Consider the following 18,384-nt stretch of genomic DNA (forward strand, 5'->3'; position numbering starts at 1 on the left):
GATACATAACCAACCTTTTGGGCCTGAGTCTTTATTACTGAAACGTTGGTTATATATCTCTACTTCCTGTGTGTGGTGGTACACCACCGGCCTACTGCAGGGGGCAACCTCTGTACCTGCAGGAGTGTAAGGGGACAGGACAACACCTGGCCGGCTGCCAATCACCCTCCGGGATATAAGCCTGCGCCGGCCTCCCGAGGCCTCACTCAGAGTTGCTGCAGCCACACCCAGCCTGGCTCTGTGGAAGTCTTTGTGGATTAAAGCCTGTTGTACAGTCTTTATCTTTGTGTGTGTCTGATTCTGGCTAACAGTGCACCACAATGTGCATGCTGCAAGACCTGCTGAGTTCCTCCAGCTTTTTGTGTTTTGATTGCAATGACTTGCAGTGATTTTTGTAAGGTTATCTTTTTCCTGCTGCAGCATGAAAAGTGATGTACTGATTAGTAATTCCGTGCTGATAGTTTGACATCAAATGCTGATGCATTGTCTTTAACGAAAATCACAGGATGTCCCAGTGTAAATCAGACCTGAGCAGAATAAAGAAAGAATTAGAAGTGACTCAGGAGCTAATGAAAAGCTATATTCCAAGGAAATTTTAGAAAGTCATGAAAGATGATAGAGTTTGAAGGTCTAATACTTAAGGCAGGATGACAGAAAGGGCTGCACCAAGAGAATGTAGAATGGTACAGCACATGGAAAGGCCCTTTTGTCCATGATATTTGCACTGAATTCAATTCCAAATTAAACTAAATCTCCATCTACCTACACAAGATCCATATTCATCTATCTCCTGTACTTTATGCACTGTTTTAAGGGTTCCACCACATCCCCTGGCAGCATGTTCCAGGCACATCTGTGGACAAAGGCTTGCCTCATAAATCTTTTTTAAACATTCTCCCTCTCACTTTCAAAATATGCCCTCTAGTAAGTTGACATTTCCATTCTGGGAAAATGCCTCTGGTCATCTATTGTCTATGGCTCCCATCATTTTATAAAATTGATCAGGTCACCTTTCATCTATCTGCATTCCAGCAAAAACAATCCAAGGTTGTCCAACTTTTCCTTTATAGCTAATACTCACCATTCCAGGTAAGAATCTCTTCTGCACCCTGTCTAAAGTCTCCATATCCTTCCTTGGTAGTAGTGACCTGAGTCATACATTGCACTCCAAATGTGGCCAAATCAAAGTCTTATATAACTGATATATGGTTTAACACCCCATCTACTTCTGTGGCCACTTTTAGGGAGCTATGAACTTGTAACACAAGATCCTTGTGCTTCAAACCTCCTGAGGATTCCATCATTTACTTTTTTACCTTCCTCATACATATGACCTCCCAAAATGCATCGCCTCACATTTGTTCTGATTAAACTCTATGTATCAGTTCTCCACTCAGATTTTTAACTTATCTAACTCCTGCTCGATCCTTTGACAATGTTCTCCACAATTGGCAAATTTTTGTGTTGTCTGCAAACATACCCCTCAGACCTCCTGCATTTTCATCCTGATGGTGTTCAGAAATAACAAACAAATCCCAGCACTGATCCTTGCCAAACACAGAACCCCAGCAAGAGTGGCATCTTCTTGCCACCAGCTTCTGTCTTCGATGACCAAGCCAATGTTGAATACTGATTGAAATGTTTGAGTAAGTAATAAAGATGATTGACTCAGTTAGGGCAGTGGATGTTGTCTATATGGCCTTTTGTAAAGCATTTGACATAGTAGTCTGATAGAGAAGGTTAAGTCACCATGGGTCCCATGAGACTTGTATATGGGGGCACCCATGAGATAGCCATTCATAACCTCGAGATGGCCAGTAATAAACAATTACTCAACTAAGAGTGCAAAGGTTTTGTTGGAGAGCTTGTTTTACTGACGATTATAAAAATAGAAACGGAAGTTGCAACAAAGAGGTTGATAATGCGAATTCCAGAATGGAGTTTGAACTGCTGGAAGTATAATATGTAAAGATGGAGCAAGGAGGAAAATGCAAAATTGAAGCGATACAGAATGAATGGCCTTAATAAGTTTTCTCAAGTTCAGAGTATTAGAATGAAAACTAAATGATAACATTTCAGAAAATTAATATAATTTAAATGTAGTAAGACATCGCAAAATGGTTTCCACAATATTTGAGAACTATGTAGGTGAGACAATCCTTAGAATTTAATTGCATGACTAAGTGAGTATTACTTCAGTGATGAATATTGATTACCATTATCATAATGGCATTTATCTTAGTTGTAACACATTCCTCTGTGGAAGTATGAGTGTAATCAATAGATGTATTAATTTTAATTAAAATCTAAATCTCACAAAAATTTGCATTTAAATGAAGTTCCCCATTTTTTTCAGATTAAATGAACAGTCTTGTACTTATTTTATTGACTGAACAAGCATATACTGGCAGGCAGCAAGGAAAGGTTGACTGGACGTGTTAACTTAGATCTTGCATTTTGTGTTTATCATTGAGAAAATGCAGTATCAGTCTGCTAAGCATAAACGTTCAACATGGACAAGAACATTTCTCAAAGTTTCAGATTCAGTTACATTTCAAGAAGCAAACGGGTTTTAAGATAGCAAGAGTGCTTTCTTTCACTCAGTCATTAAAACAGTGCCCAAGTCCACTGATCAGACAGATGCATCTGAAAAAGGCAGTTCATGCAATTTATGAAATTTGCAAGGATTTTTTTTCTTCCCTTAAAAATAATTAAGTAAATTGCCAGTGCCTGTGATAACTTGGATTTACACCGTCTTTAGTTGCTTTCGCCTTCAGGGAATTCTGGACATTTTTTGTGAAAAGCTACAGTGATTCTTAACTCACCACATACATTAATTTTGTCAGGAAATGCTTGGTTACATCTCAGTTCTTGCCCAACTTATTTTATAGATCTGCCTCCTCCCACCCCCACTCCCAACTGGTGTCCTCATCTAACTCAAACAACCTATTCAATAATTGCATTGTTCACTTCTTCAAAGAGACAGTATTGTCATTTATTTAAAATCAAACTTAACAGGGTTAGCCAGAGCAGACTGGAACAACAAGATGCATCTGCTCATCCATGACTCATGCAGTCGATTTGTACCTAACAGTGGATCTACTGGTGTTGATTTGCTGGTAAGTGCCAACCTGCACCAAAATAGTGAGACCCTGTGGAGTAGTTAGTCCTTCTGCATGGTTGAATCAATGACGGTTGGATGTCTGGATGTCTGGACATGACTATCCATGAAACAATAGAAAACAATGATAGCCAGCTAGGACATTTGGAATAATTCAAATGTTATAACAACTCAATACAGTAGAAGCTAAACATCTAGACGGCTTGGGGATTGGATGTGTCTGGATTTTCTGGATTCTTGTGTACAGCTATTAAAATTCAAATTTAAAGATGAACAGGTAAAAGTTGATTGTTTATTCATTGCAAATACAGTGTGCTTCATTCATCAAATTGAGCAGTTTTAAAGAAAAATAAAGTCAACACGACAAAAATGTAAGCAATATTTTTTTCACGACAAAAGAGTGTGAAATGCTTGAAATTATGTTTAAAAATGTACATTATAAAAGAAAAATACAGTGTACAAATGAAAGCAGCAGTTATTTAATATAAATAAATTATTTATTTTTAGTTTATTTACAAAATATTTTCTTATAAAATACAAAGTACAAAAAAATGTATTTGTTCATTTCCATGACTGCTTGTGGATGGAACTCTTGCAGCTTCTGGTTGCTTGTTGCCAGTGTTTATCTGTGGCAGTTATGCATGCAAGCACATACACAAAAGCCTGCTAAATTTAAAAAGTTTGAGGGTTTTTGAAAAGTCCAAATTTTTGGGGTCTCCAGATACCTGGCACCCAGATTTTTAGACCTACTGTTAAATAATTAATTAACATTTTAAAAAATTACCAAAAACTGAAAATAATAAAACTCATACTATTAAAGGTAATTACAAACATTTAGCTAAACTCAATTCATTGACATGCTAAGAAGCTAATACTTAAAATGAAACTATGCAACTTGTTTTTAATATTGTGATGAGTGCATTTGCTTTTCTGGAACCTGGTGTAAGTTGAACAGGAGAAATGCTGAAGGAATGAAAACTTGCAAAGCAAACTGTGTGAATAGTCCAACTGCAGAAATCACTAAGAAATAGAGCCAACAAATTCTTCACTTTTGCATCTGCAAGGTAATTGCAAATTTGGTAGCAAAATACTGGCAGTTCAGCACAGAGTTGATTGCTTTGCCCAGCAAGTTCTGGTCATTTAATATATTTGCCAAAAAAAGAATAGAAAGGAATTTCATATGAATATATTAATTCATTTGTCATGACACTAATGCATGTAGTTTCAACATTTTGCTGACCAACGCTATTTAGGGAAAGACTAAATCTGTAATACTCTCTACCATATGCTGAAGAATGCCACAATTGTTGAAAATGAGAACAAATATAGTCTTCTTCTGGCCCCTCAAATTCCTCAGTGCAGTTGACAGAGGTTAAAACCCCTTCATGATCACTTTGTTTGGTTGCTATTCTTCTGGTTAAATATGAAATAGGAAGTGGAAGTAAAACATGAAAGTCTGCAGACATTGTGGTTTAAGTAAAAACACAATGCTGGAGAAAGCAGGTCGAACGGTGTCCTTTATAAGACAACGATAAAGGTAAATAACCATTGTTTCGGGCTTGAGCCCTTCATTAAGGCATCACATACCTTGATGAAGGGCTCAAGCCTAAAACATTGGTTATGTATTTTTATCTTTTCTATATTGTAATATTACAAAGTTATTCTTAATTGTTAATGAGCTTGCATTTCATATTTAGTTGATCGTGGCTGCCGTCGCTCCTCTTTGGAACTTAGAATATGGAATGTGCCTTTCTTTTAAATTCTAACTGTAACTAACTGTAACTGTACAATTAAGTTGAGTAAAGTTTGGAAAGCAGCCACCAAGTTTTTCATTCTCACAACTTACTCAACTTAATTGTCAAGCATGGAGATGGCATAGAGCCCCAAGTACTTAGACATCGACCCCAGTTCACGGAAGGGTGCCAAGGAGTGGCGACACTGGCCAACTATTTTCATGAACAATTATGGGGACAAGGACACTATTAGGCTATGTGAGTTGCAACATTTTCAAATACAGAGAAGGATGTGAAAATTTGATTTTGCTATCTCTGTTGGCCAGTTAATATGCGAAGACTCCCAGTGAGGTTTTTGCCGGACATTTACTGGCTACCAGGCGGCAGAAGCCTGGAGAATCATTAGATGATTTCTTCAGGGAGTTGGAAAAGTTAATGAGAAACTCTAATTTTCGGGATCATAGTGCGGAGCAGTGTAGAAACGAGACAATGCATGACGTTTTCATTGCTGGCATTGCCTCACCTGCAAAGCCTCTCTTAGAAAAAAATACAGACAGCTTATAACCAAGCTACTGGGTTAGACGTACCTCAACAGAATAATGATGCATACGCTACCCCAGTGGCCCATACAGCTGCAATAGTGAATCCTGAACCATTATAGGTGCTGCAGGTATACAGGTCTAGTAGTGAACCCTGAACTATCAAAGGTTACCGCAGTTATGTGAGAATGATTCCTTAGCAGGGCTGCCTGATAACCTTACAGTTGCTACTGAGAAACCATCTGTGCCTCCCACTTATAATACAAAACAGAAATGTTTCTTCTGCGATTTCTCTTACCATTTACGGGATCATTGTCCAGCATGTGAGGCTACTTGTTATAAACGTGCCAAGAAGGGACATTATGCCACGGTGTGTAACTTGAAAGCCTCATCAAGCTTAGTGGCCATAGCGGTCAATTCTCAGGTACACTTACTAATGTGCTACAAGGACTTGCTCAAATTACAACTTTTGTGGCTGTAAATGACAAAAGGTTAAGTGCGCTGTTAGATTCATACAGCCCTGAATTCTTACATTAGCAAGAAAGTCATGCAGGAACTAAAACTAAAAGTTCACCCATCCAGTAAAGACATTACGATGTCTCAGAAAACTTTTAAACTAGTTCCTAAGGAGATGTTGCTGTTGACCTCTTAGTCTTAATAGCCAGTCATATGCTGCCATATGACTTGATATATTGAAGAACCTATATTCTGACTTAATACTTGGCCAAGATTTCCGGGGTCAGCATCTGAGTAAGAAATTTGAATACAAAGGACCCTTGTCTGTGAACGGTGCTGATCATTACTGTGCACTGAGAGCACCAAAAATAGAAGAGCCATCCCTTTTTCCAAAGTTATCACCAAGCTCTAAACCAATACACCTGAGCATAAAGCTCTGCAAAAGATAGTGAACATCACAGGCAAAACCCTCCCCACTATTGAGACCATCTACAGGGAACACTATCGTCGGAGAGCAGCAGCAATCATCAGACCCACACCACCCTGCACACTCTCTGTTCTCACTGCTGAATGAGGAAAGAGATATAGGTGCCACAAGACTCGCACCACCAGGTTCAGGAACACCCTCGGACTCTTCAATGACAAACTCAATCAGAGATTTATTTAAGGACTCTAACTTGTGCACTTCATTGATTTTCTGTTTTATTCTCCCTATATTGCACAGTCAGTTTGTTTACATTTGTTATCTGTTTACATGTGTACACTGTGTACGATTTTTTTTACACTACCAATTAATGGTAATTCTGCCGCATCTGCAAGAAAAGTATTTCAGGGTTGTATGTGATGTCATGTATGTACTCTGACAATAAATCTGAAATCTGAATTATTTGACAGATCATTGAATATTTTCTTTTGTATTTCAAACATTATTAAAGAGCCATGGAACTCAGAATAATTGCAAAAGCGCAGAAAGGCTTAACTTATTCTTGATACATTTCATGTTTAGGGTAATAGATTATAGATTTTTCTGCAGTGCATTTATGAAATGGGGGGGCACTGTAAGTGCACATGATGGACTAACTGATGCCATTGCTCAATCAAAAAGATTTAGCAATTACCCTGAGGATCTTGAAGTAGTTTTCACAACATCATATAAGGAATGAGGTTGGGCTCACAAGGTGACAGTTATAGCACTTGTAGGTTCTGATTAAGTATCTCTTGCAACTCTTGTCATGATGAAGTGTTGTTTATGATCACACTTCATGCTTACATGATATTTTTTCTCTATCCTTTAATGTAGTTGACAAAGTTTGATGCCTTCCAGATTAAAGCATAAAACTAATCATTTTACTTTGCTCTCAACAGTCTTTGAGTATCAGTTATGTGCAAGTAAGTGTCTTTCCGGTTTAGATCAGTTAATTAATACATAAATACAACTTGGTTAATGCTTATGCTGGGACAGGTGCAAATAACTAAGGGAGGCCTAGGATTGCCTGGCAACAACAGCCAAAGTTGAAATTCCTTTAGCCTTGACTAAGGAACAGCAATCTGACTTGATACAAGTCAAATTTATTGTCATATGGTTATACGAGTACAAGCCGCTGAAACAGCATTCTCCGGTTCTTGGTGCAGAAACATTCAGACGTACAACCAGACACAACACACTGACAGACAAATAATACATATGGAGGACAAGTATTATAATCAATATACAAATGAGAGTCTCGGATGGTTAGTGTGAGCAGTTCCTTTGGTCGTTCAGCAGTCTCACTACCTGTGGAAAGAAGCTATTTCTCAGCGGGTGGTACTGACTCTGATACTCCTTTTCCCCAATGGGAGCAGCTGAAAAATGTGTGCAGGCTGGATCCTCTTCAGACAACGATCCTGATAGATCAGGTTGATGAGGCAAGGAAGGCTCCAGTAATCCTATCAGTGACTCTTATTGTCCTGTGGATTGACCGCCAATCCATTTCTCTGCAGCAACCATACCACACTGTGATGCAGCCGGCCAGGACACTCTCGATAGAGCTTCTATAGAAGGTTGATATAATGGCGGCCAGTAGCCTTGCCCGCTTCAATCTTCTCAGGAAGTGCATTTGTTGTTGTACCTTCCATTCATAGATACAACGTAGTGGGTTAGGGATTTCACTGTTGTGAGGAGTCAAAGTGGGTGCTGCCATCTTGAAATAATACATCTCTAAAAGTCTGGTTTTCTCTCTGGTCATATGATTGACAAGAATGAGGGGCACAAGTCTGTGTGATTGGTCCACAATATGGGGGATCATGTAGATAAACATTGCATAGCTTAATATTGATGGAAGATTGCTTGCTGCCAAGGAGGTGACTGTTTTGAGATAGGTCAAATTCCTCCATTGCTATCTGACATTAACCAATGTTCAGGCAGCTCCTGGATCCCCTACAGGGGGTAATGGATCTCCTGCCAAAGTTGTGTGCAAAAAAGGGGGTACTGGGGAAGTTAAAGTCTCTAAATCTTCCATCCTTATGTTTGCTGAAGGATCAAGCACCACCCTAACCCTAACCCTGGACCTGGATGGAGGAGGTCAAAAAAACGACCATACAGTTATTATTTATTTAATATTTGCTGCCAGGAATGAAGTCTAAATATAACCGTGACTTTCGTCAGTGTATCCCTTTGTAAAATGTCGTTAGTATTATCAAAACTGCTTAAATAACGTTTATCCATCTTCTTATAAAATCATTTGCAATATAAAGTCTGTTCTTTGCCTCAAGACTTTCAATTTATTCTGCTGCTTCTGATGGCCATATGCACTCACAATTACTGTTGTAATTGTGGGTAAAATATGTTGTTTTTGAATCACCAATTATTAATTCAGATATAATTTATAAAAAAATACCAAAAGGCTGTTTGAAATTGCACTATGATTTGTTTGCAATACACATTTTTAAATTCCATACATGTAATAACATCCAAGCACAAAATCTTACAATCAAATATTAATATCTAATTTATTGCATGATGATATAAACCCAACCCCCTACCCCCACTAAAATAACCCCCCCAAAAAAGAGAAAAGAGAATGAAAAAGTAAGAAAACATAAGAAAAGTAAGGATCTAGAATAGAAACCTGGTTGCCATGTTCCCCCTTACTACATGGAATTAATCATTCATAACATAATATTTCAAAGAAGTTAACAAAATTCGAGCCTCAAGAAAAGGTTTATATATTAATTCCCTCAACTTTTAAGTATGGATACCAAATTTTCAAAAAATACATCATTTATTTCTCAAATTACAAGTGCTCTTCTCCAGAGGAACATAGCTATGCATCTCTGCATTCCAACATTCCATACCCAAACCGAGTATCTGATTTCTATGTCACTGGTATACATTTTCTTGCTACTCCTAAAGCAATCTTTAAAAACTGTTTTTAATGTGTAGATAGTTTCCATTTCCATCTTATCTCCTCAATATTACCTAATAAAAATAACATTGGAATTTATGGAAATTTAATTCCCACAGCCCACTCTATATAAAATGACAAATTTGACCAAAGGGTCTCTCTTTGGAGCAAGACCAAATAGATTGTAAAAATAAAGTATCTACCTTGTGACCACATCTAAAACACTAATCAGATAATTCTGATTTCAGTTTATTTAGCTTTTGTGGAGTGAGATATAACTGATGTAAAAAATTGTATTGAACTAACGTATATATAACATTTGTAGTATTTGTCATACTGTTCTGACACAACTCTGACCAATTTACTTAATTAATATTAACATTTAAATCTGTCTCCCAATATTGTATCCCCTGTTTAATAATTTCCTTCTGCAATAAAGTATATGTAGCCAAAATAAATTTCTTAATATATCTACTACATATCAATATTTCTACATCACCACATTTCATTGATTACATTGTTAGACCCGTTTATCTCTCAAATAAGCCTATAATTGATAATAAAAAGGATATTATTTTTAATATATCAAGTCATTAAACTTCTACCTACATAACAATATTCTATATATAATTCCTTTCTGAAACCAAATATTTAAAAATTGATTATCCATTAAAAATAAAAAAAGTCATTTTAGCCTGAACTGCATATTCCTTGCTCTAATTTCATCATTTACTGAATTTCAAATATTAATCAAATGTTTCTACTACAGTGCTTCCCTCTCCACAGATAATAACTTCACTTCCCATTTATATATAAAATCTTCCAATTTTGTCTCTCCTATTTTATAAATTTCTATTTTAATCCATGCTGGTTTTTCTTCCTCATCAAAGAAAGAAGTTAAAAATCTCAATTGAGCTGCCTTATAGTAATTTCTAAAATTACTAACTCAAATTTCCAAGTCAATTCATCTAAAGAAATTCTCAACATCTCAACCTTCCAAAGAAAATTTCTCATATATTTATTTAATTCTCATAAAAACCTTTGTGGTATTATTGGCAATGTTTGAAACAAATATTGAACCCAAGGAAATAGATTCATTTTAACACAATTAACCCTACCCAATAATGTAATTGGCAACATCTTCCACTTACTCAGATCCTCATCAATTTGTTAAATGTAGATTATAAGATAATTGCAAAAGTTTTAGCAAAATTGGTATGTATGGATCGGGCAGGCTTTTTGAAAAAGAGAAAATCTACATATATTCTAACTTAGCACAATACATTTAGCACAAAAGGGGGGAGATTTAAATGTGTCAGTAGCTTTGGATGTAGAAAAAGTGTTTGATAGACTAGAGTGGGACTTATTGTTTAAGGTTGTCCTGGGTAAACTTGTACCTCTCACTTTGTTCGTTTTAGATTGGTCACGGTGTTTGAGCTACCGAAAGAAAACAGAGACACACGCTGAGAGCACTTCAGTTTATACAAATCTTTATTACTTAATCTAAAGCTGATTTCAAACTACAATATTCAAGCCCTTCCCAATTATACTTATCAACGCCTGGACTGGTCCCAACTGCCGAAGTGAGGCAATGACTGCACACTTGTAGTAGGTTGTTGGGGGGCTGGTAGCAGCTTCTCCACCTCCCCCAACCGGGACATTGGTTGGACTCTAGAAGTTCTACTTCTTCTTGCTGAGATATTGCCACCCCTCAGGGAGTCTGAAACTTCAGCAGCGGGACCATGGCTTATATTACCCAAAAACTGCTTACCCAAGCACTTATTCCCAGCACAAAAAAAAGATATCCGAGCAGCCTAGGCTTCTATGAAATACCACAACTTTCTAGCTTATCACTTTGAATACAATGATCTACTTAGCTGCAAGGTCTTTCTTGACAGTCTGCGACCAACAAAATCCCATCAATATCAAACAGCAATCAGCTAACAAGCAGGAAGATTAAACGTTCTTGGTACCAGATGTCTTTTTGTCAGATAACTGCATCTCTGGGCCCCATGGTGGAATTTAGCTTATGTCTGCTGATTCTTATATTATTCTCAAAGTAGGTTACTGATACTCAGCCTTGCATAAGCAAAAGCATGGTCTAAATCCTCCATTACAAAGGTGTTTGAGAAATTTAGGATGGGTCCGATGTTTATAAATTGGGTTAAAGCTTTATAAAACAACCCTAAACTAAAGTTGTTAAGAATGGGCAGGTTTCCACATTGTCTCCATCGACTAGATCTAGTAAGCAAAGATGCCCTTTATCACCTGCATTATTCATTTTAGCGATTGAACCTGCAGAATTAATATGAGCTGATCCAGATATTAAAGAGTTTAAGGTTAATCAAGAAGAATATAAAATTAATTTATTCGCTGATGATATTTTGATTTATTTGACAGAGCCAATGAGTTCGTAATGTAGATTATGTTTGAGATTGGACAAATATGCTAAGGTTTTGGATTACAAAAGAAACTGGGATAAAAGTGAAATTATGCCTTTTACTATAGGTGATTACACTCATGACAATGAGTTACTCAATTTAAATGGCTGGTGAACAGGATAAAATATTTAGCTCAACTGTCACTTTTTCAGTGAGCCATAAAAAAAGTTCACGATTGCATCTGCTAAGCATGCCGTTGATAAGAAATTGTCTTGCCACAGACACTTAATTAGTTTGACTGCTTAAATGGAATGTAATTAGCTCTGTGAAAGTCACCATAGGGCGGTTTATTCCCCATGATTATTGCAAAATAAACTGTGTCCTGCAGTGTCTATCTACATCCACCACCTAGTGTGAATTGAATTGCACCATGCAGGTTTTCATATTTCATCAGGCAAGCATCAAATCAGTTTTATACTGTAAGTCTTAAGGGAGCTCAAGTAAATGTAATTAATGGTACTCTTTATATCTCTGGACTCGGATCAAAGCAAAAATCTTATTTGGTAAAAATGTGGCAATTCCTAAGTCAATTGAAGCTGGTTAGATGTCATTGAATGAACAGCAGTTGAAGACATGCATAAGAATGTTCAAAATTCAAGATTCCTTTACTGTCATATAATAAAGACAGTGCAATATTTCTATTGTCTATCATAAGGCAAAACCTTCTGGCCATTGGCAGAAATTGCCTTAAGCTCCTCTTACAGAGAAAGAGAAGCAAAAGAAAGTCCCCCCATAGTCAATGGGTGTCTATGGATTTGCCTCCAGCACTGCTGCAGACCCCGCAATCATAAAGAGTCCAGTCCAAACCATCAGCAACCCAAGGACCAGATCAGAATCTCCAACATGATCCGGAAGTTTTCAGCGCCCTCGGGACCCCCTTGCAACTAGGTTCCAATTCTTGCGACCCCCTTCAGATATTCTCGCGCCAGTCTCCAGCAGTTCGCTGCCTGGTGTGAGTCCTTTGACTGCAATCACCACCAGCCTGCAGCCTGCACAGTTCCTTGCCTTAAGTCACTAACAGCCTGTGTGTTCTTCAGCCGTAGAACTGTTAGGTCTGCTTTGTTCATGAATGAGTGAGACAAACACCAGGCTGAGTCGAAATCAGGGTTCTTTGTTCTTTATTACCGGATTGTAACACTTGCGACTAAACATGTTAGTCGGAGAATGCATTCTGCCGTTATCAGCAAAATGGTGATTTTTTATACCCTTGGATATGTGCTTAGAACATCATCATATCATTACTTGTCCAATGACTAAAACTGTTGCTATCCTTTCCCTGCTAGCTTCCTGCCTCTCAATCCATCAATGTCTCTCTTATCTTGTAAGTACAAGGATGCATTCACATCTTGTTACAGCCCTGCACATTCCCATCTCATGATGTTTTACCTTACAGAACCCTTCACTGGTCCGCTGCTGTGATCATCATCCTCTGCTTTTCCTTCTCAAACAGGGTGGGGGGGGGGCGGGGGTGGTGTTCTCATCACTTTCTGTTGCCCTGCACTAGTCCTCTGTTTCCTTGGAGTCTGCAAACCCTTGTGACTGCTACTGATTATAAGTGCCACCATCTTTGGCACAGAACCCGCCAAAAATGGCCCCCGGCTCCACTAACAGGCCATTTAAAACCTGTACAGAGCTGACAGCAGCCGAAGTGGCAGTTAGATCCTGTGGGAGCTATCTGATCTCCGTGTGTCCTCACCAGTGGCAGTGAAGGCATTACAGCAGGCTCTGACAACACTGCCGAAACAGGATTCATGTAGCTATTAATATATTATTAAATATTATCTCATGCGAGATAACAAGAAATTCCAAGTATTTTTGACATTTACAAAATAATCAATATACTTTAATATTTTAATCCAGCTTTATTAATGGCTGTAGTTGAAATATAAATTACAAGTGCCCACGTCAATCTGGACAAACATTGGAAATATTATAGTCTCAAAATTCTGGTACAAACTGACTAGGGCACAATAAAAAGTGTGAAGCCTTGGTTTAAAATGTGCACGTGATGTTGCGTCCTTTGTATCAATCATTTCGCTGAGAAATGATGAGCAGCTGTGGGCTGGAAATAGCACCAGCAGTGAAATATGACAGCTTGGTACATGCCTGTTCTAATTAGAGAAAACTTTGAGGTTCATTAATTACACTGTTATAATCCCTTTCAGTATATAAAGAGACTTAAAATAGTGTTGTGGCTGACCTCTTTTTTGCAGTCATAAAAAAAGACTTTGACCTTGAATGCCAAGCCTCGGCAGAGAAATATTTGAGCAGACAAATGTCAGCGACCTAATTGCGCCTGAGATAGTGCATGTTCTCCAACTGTAGATATCAATTGTGATTTACATGTCAGTTCATTCTTCCTTTTACAAAGTTATGTTCAAACTTTTTCCACTGCTTTCAGACGTTGCAATTATTTCAGCTTCTGGAGCTGGCTGCGATAAAATTCATCAGATTATGGCGACACTTCATATGAAAGCACTTATTTTAACCATTTGTCCTCTCTTCTAACTCAATAAATCACCTTTATGCTGTTTTGTTCCTGGTTCATCGACTAATGGAAATATTTTTTCACTATTTACTTTCAACCTCTGCCCACATTTCAAGAACTTTTGATTAATTGCCTCCTTAACCTTGTGCATTTTTAATTTTCTTGAAATAATTATTCCTTCATATGACTGTGAACATCCATAGTCTGCACTATTTCGGTAACATTTTTTGACTTCCCTGTCCTTTCAATCCTATTTATCGCTGACATCTTTATTCATTAACATGCTTCAGAAAAAGCATCAAAAGTGGAATGCAAATAGCTACAAAGTAAGATGATTACAAATACTGATTGACTATGATCAGCCCTTTCATTTGTGAGAACCAATCTTACTCAAAGAACATGATCAACAAGCCGTAAATGAGACACTTCTGATTACAGGGTACCCTCAATAATGTGGTTCAAATTTTGGAGATCTTATTTAAACACTTCAACCACAAAGCCACTACAGAGACAATGGTATCTTCAAAACAATATTTTTTAAAATAATTAGTTATTAATAAAATAACGCTTCTTATTTAACTCTTACTAAGTGCAAAAGTGTGCGCGAGTGGGGGGAGGGGGTGCAAAACTAAAATTATTAAAGGAGTTTGAGAATCCAGTTCCAGCCATGATGATGGAATAATGACATGCTATCAAATCAAGAGAGTGGCTTGGAGGAGAACTTTTTAAGATGTTGTTGAAATAGCCTCAATGTTGGAAAATTTCTTGTAGATGCTGCACACTGCAGCTACAGTGCCATGGAGGTGGAAAAAGTGAATGTTTGGGATTGTAGGAACTGTGACAAGTTTAATTGGACTGCTTTATTTTTCACTGGATGATTCTGAGCTCTGAGTATTATGTGAAGTTATAGTCATTCAAGCAAGTGGAGAGTTCTTGATGAGAATAATTTCTTGAGCTGTGAGGAGGTGGGAAGGTTTTGGGGAGCAAAGGATGAGTCACTTGTTGAAATATGCCTACCCTCAGGCCTGCTCTTGTAGCCACAATAAATTCCAAATCAATCAATTCCCTCAACCCCACCTCACTTCATAAGAACGTTGATAGAGGGAGTGTAATGGCATTGAATTTCAAGGCAAGGTGACCACTCTCTCTCATTGAAGATAGTCATTGCTGGCACTTGTCTGAATGTTATCCGGTTTTCTTTGCTTTATAGACCCAACTTCTTCATTTTTTTTTTCCATATTTAAAATGCTTAGATATTTTCTCATGGCATAGGAGGTCATTCATTCCATTGAATCTATGCTGTCTCATTAAGCATTTCTATTCTCCCTGCAAACTCTTCCACATACTTGCCATCTCCACATTGTAGTTGTGAATGGAATGCCAGTATCATTCATAATTCTGATCTTATTACATACTAAACCAGCAGCAATGGGAATTTACCAAGACAATGGTATCTTCAAAACAATGTTTTTTTTTATTATTAGTTATTAATAAAATAACACTTCTTACTTAACTCTTACTATGTGCAAAAGTGTGTGTGTGTGTGTGTGGAGGGGGGGATGTGGGGGGGGGGGGAGAGGGGTGCAAAACCAAAATTATTAAAGTTCAGGCATAATTCTTAAGAGATGATGTTCAGTCAGTTTTGTTTTGAAATTCAGTTTCTTTAAATTGTTGCTCAAAAGTAGTTACAAATTATTTTGAAATATCAAGCTTTAAACCTCTTTAAAACTCTTTGACGTCTTTTAAACTCACAGATTTCTTGATGAGTTGTTTTCAGAGCAATGTTTCTTCATAAGAGTGATTTTTCACAAAACCCCTCTTTTGTGTGGAGTTTTTGGAATCTGTGTTTCCCATAATGATTTCACAAGGGTTACAAGAAGTTCCATGTAAAAATAGACACAGCAGGACTGTCCTAACTCTTAAAGAGACAGTCAGAAGTGGTCATTTACTTTCAAAAGTCACTCATTCTGTGTTCTCCTTTGACCAGGAATAACACGTAACAGTTCTTTTCTGGTTACTGAATTTCAATCCTATTACTTACAGGATGGCCAAGCAACTGCTTCAATTCTGTGCTACCTACAGGATGGTAAGGCATTTTCTGCTCTCAAAGTATCTTTGTTTTCAGTACTATCTTCTTTCAAAATGTCTTTAATCATGTGACATGTCATCATTGCAGTCTTTGAAGTTTAAATTCCAAAGATTTATGAGTAGATATGACTCTGTTCTAACTGCTGAGCACAGCCAGAAGAATGGTGAACAGTCATAAGACTTTTATGACTGTTTACAGCTTTAAATTAGCTATCACCCAGTCTTTTTAAGCAAACAAGCTTCCAGGAGAACAATGACTAAGTGGACCTTTCAACTTACAAAATGGCTCTCTCTCGGTATGACCCTGTGTCCAAACCCACAAAATTACTCTACTAAAATATATAAGATCCATAACTAAAGATTAATATTAAAAACTAAAGGTTAATATTAAAACAATTCCATCACACTTATGAATGACCAAGGGGTGTTTAGTAAAGTGGATATATATAGATGAGCTAAGATGCTCTAAATATGAGCTTAAGGCTCAATTTCTTCTGGGGAGTGAAAACTGGGGTCTTGTCACATCTCATGTCTTTGACTGCATGTATTATGAAAGTCAGGGTCACAGAATCAGATAGTTCAATGCAGACCCCTCAGTCCGGCTCAACCATACTGACTGAGATAACAATGATGTTGGTGTTGAAAGCATTCGCAACCCAAGAGATTCCAAGTTAGTTGAGGTGGAGTTTAATGGATCTGGCTTCTTTCAGTACATTATTATTCATTTCTTTATATGCTGCTAAGGCTAATCTTCAATTGCAGCTATGGTATTTCATCTCTTCATAAGCTTCTGAAGACCCAACTATGTTCCAACCTGTGTTTGCGCTTTGATAGAATTCTAACCTCAGACATTATATAACTGTAATGCATTTAAAATATTTACCTCTATCTCAGAAAAACTTTCAAATTACTTGACTCTATCTCAAAAAACCAGCTTCTTTTGCATTTTTTTCCCTCTGATCCTGATTGAGTCCTGAGAGCACATCTTTTTAACAGTTAAACATTCTTTTACTACTTGCTTTGGAAATGCACTGAATTAAAATAACTGGAGCAATTACAGCAATTCATTATAGATTTCAATTACCTACTTATTAAAAGGGGAAATTGGTAATTAATTGATAAGAACAGACTTCTTTTTAGTTAGTAAAGTTCATTACTTTCCTAGTCTTAAATAATGATAAACTGGACAGTAGCAGGTTAAATTGTGTTTTTTTTAAATCATTTCCTGTTTTACTCAAGCATCTTAATCTCTCCTTTATTCTTAGGTCTGCAACCTTGACACCTGGATTTAATAGCTCCATCTGGTAACTGAAGATAGCTGATAAATTTAAGAGCCCTCTTATTCCAAGAATCAAATCTAAACATCCTTGTCCTGCCCATAAATCACTTTTTAGAGACCTCTTTCCCTTCTGTATCTTTGTTTTAGTTCACCTGCATGTTCTGTTGGTTTTCTCCTAATCGGAGGTTTGTTGCCTGATGTTTTGCTGCCTTGAACTTCTCTGCAAGTATTAATATTTTTCCAATGATCTTAACTTTATTTTTCTTGATATTCTGCAGCAACACTAAATATTTGCTACAACTGAATGAACCTGGAAGGTAGTGCACTTACAAGATTCAGTAATTTATTTAATATTCATTATGTAAAAAAATTAAAATAAAGTACATTTCCGGTTATCCATAAAGTTTGGGACTGGATGTTTTACAGTTAACTGATTTTTCAGATAACCAAATAATGGCATGAAGCAGCCCAATGGCATCAGCAGAATACTTGTATCAGAAGCTTAAACAACAACAAAAAAACAACAGAGGCTTTTCAAGCATGAAATAATGTTTAATTCTTACAAAAAAACAATGTCACCTCTGCAAAATAAGATAAATGCAGATCCCCGACACCCACTACCACCGTTGCCGATCCCCAACATTTTCCATGGCTGCCGCCAATCCCGACACCTCCCCACCACCGTGACCGATCCCCGACACCTTCCCACCACTGTCGCCAATACCCGACACCTCCCCACCACTGTCACCAATACCGGACACCTCCCCACCACTGATGCTGATCCCCGACACCTCCCTACAATTGCCACTGATCCCCAAACCCACTCCATTCCAATCCCCGACAGCTCCCCACTGCC

The 18,384-nt window shown here is 37.5% G+C and overlaps 1 long non-coding RNA gene across 1 annotated transcript; it reads left to right on the plus strand.

Moving 5' to 3' along the window:
- The first annotated feature begins 4,930 nt into the window (after nt 1–4,930).
- Nucleotides 4,931–17,905, plus strand: LOC138745610 (uncharacterized). Its single transcript, XR_011346363.1, has 3 exons — nt 4,931–5,112; nt 16,205–16,247; nt 17,515–17,905. It is a non-coding gene; the product is annotated as an uncharacterized lncRNA (long non-coding RNA).
- Nucleotides 17,906–18,384: the final 479 nt, after the last annotated feature.

Source organism: Narcine bancroftii, chromosome 11 (genome assembly GCF_036971445.1).
Source record: "Narcine bancroftii isolate sNarBan1 chromosome 11, sNarBan1.hap1, whole genome shotgun sequence".
Taxonomy (NCBI): domain Eukaryota; kingdom Metazoa; phylum Chordata; class Chondrichthyes; order Torpediniformes; family Narcinidae; genus Narcine; species Narcine bancroftii.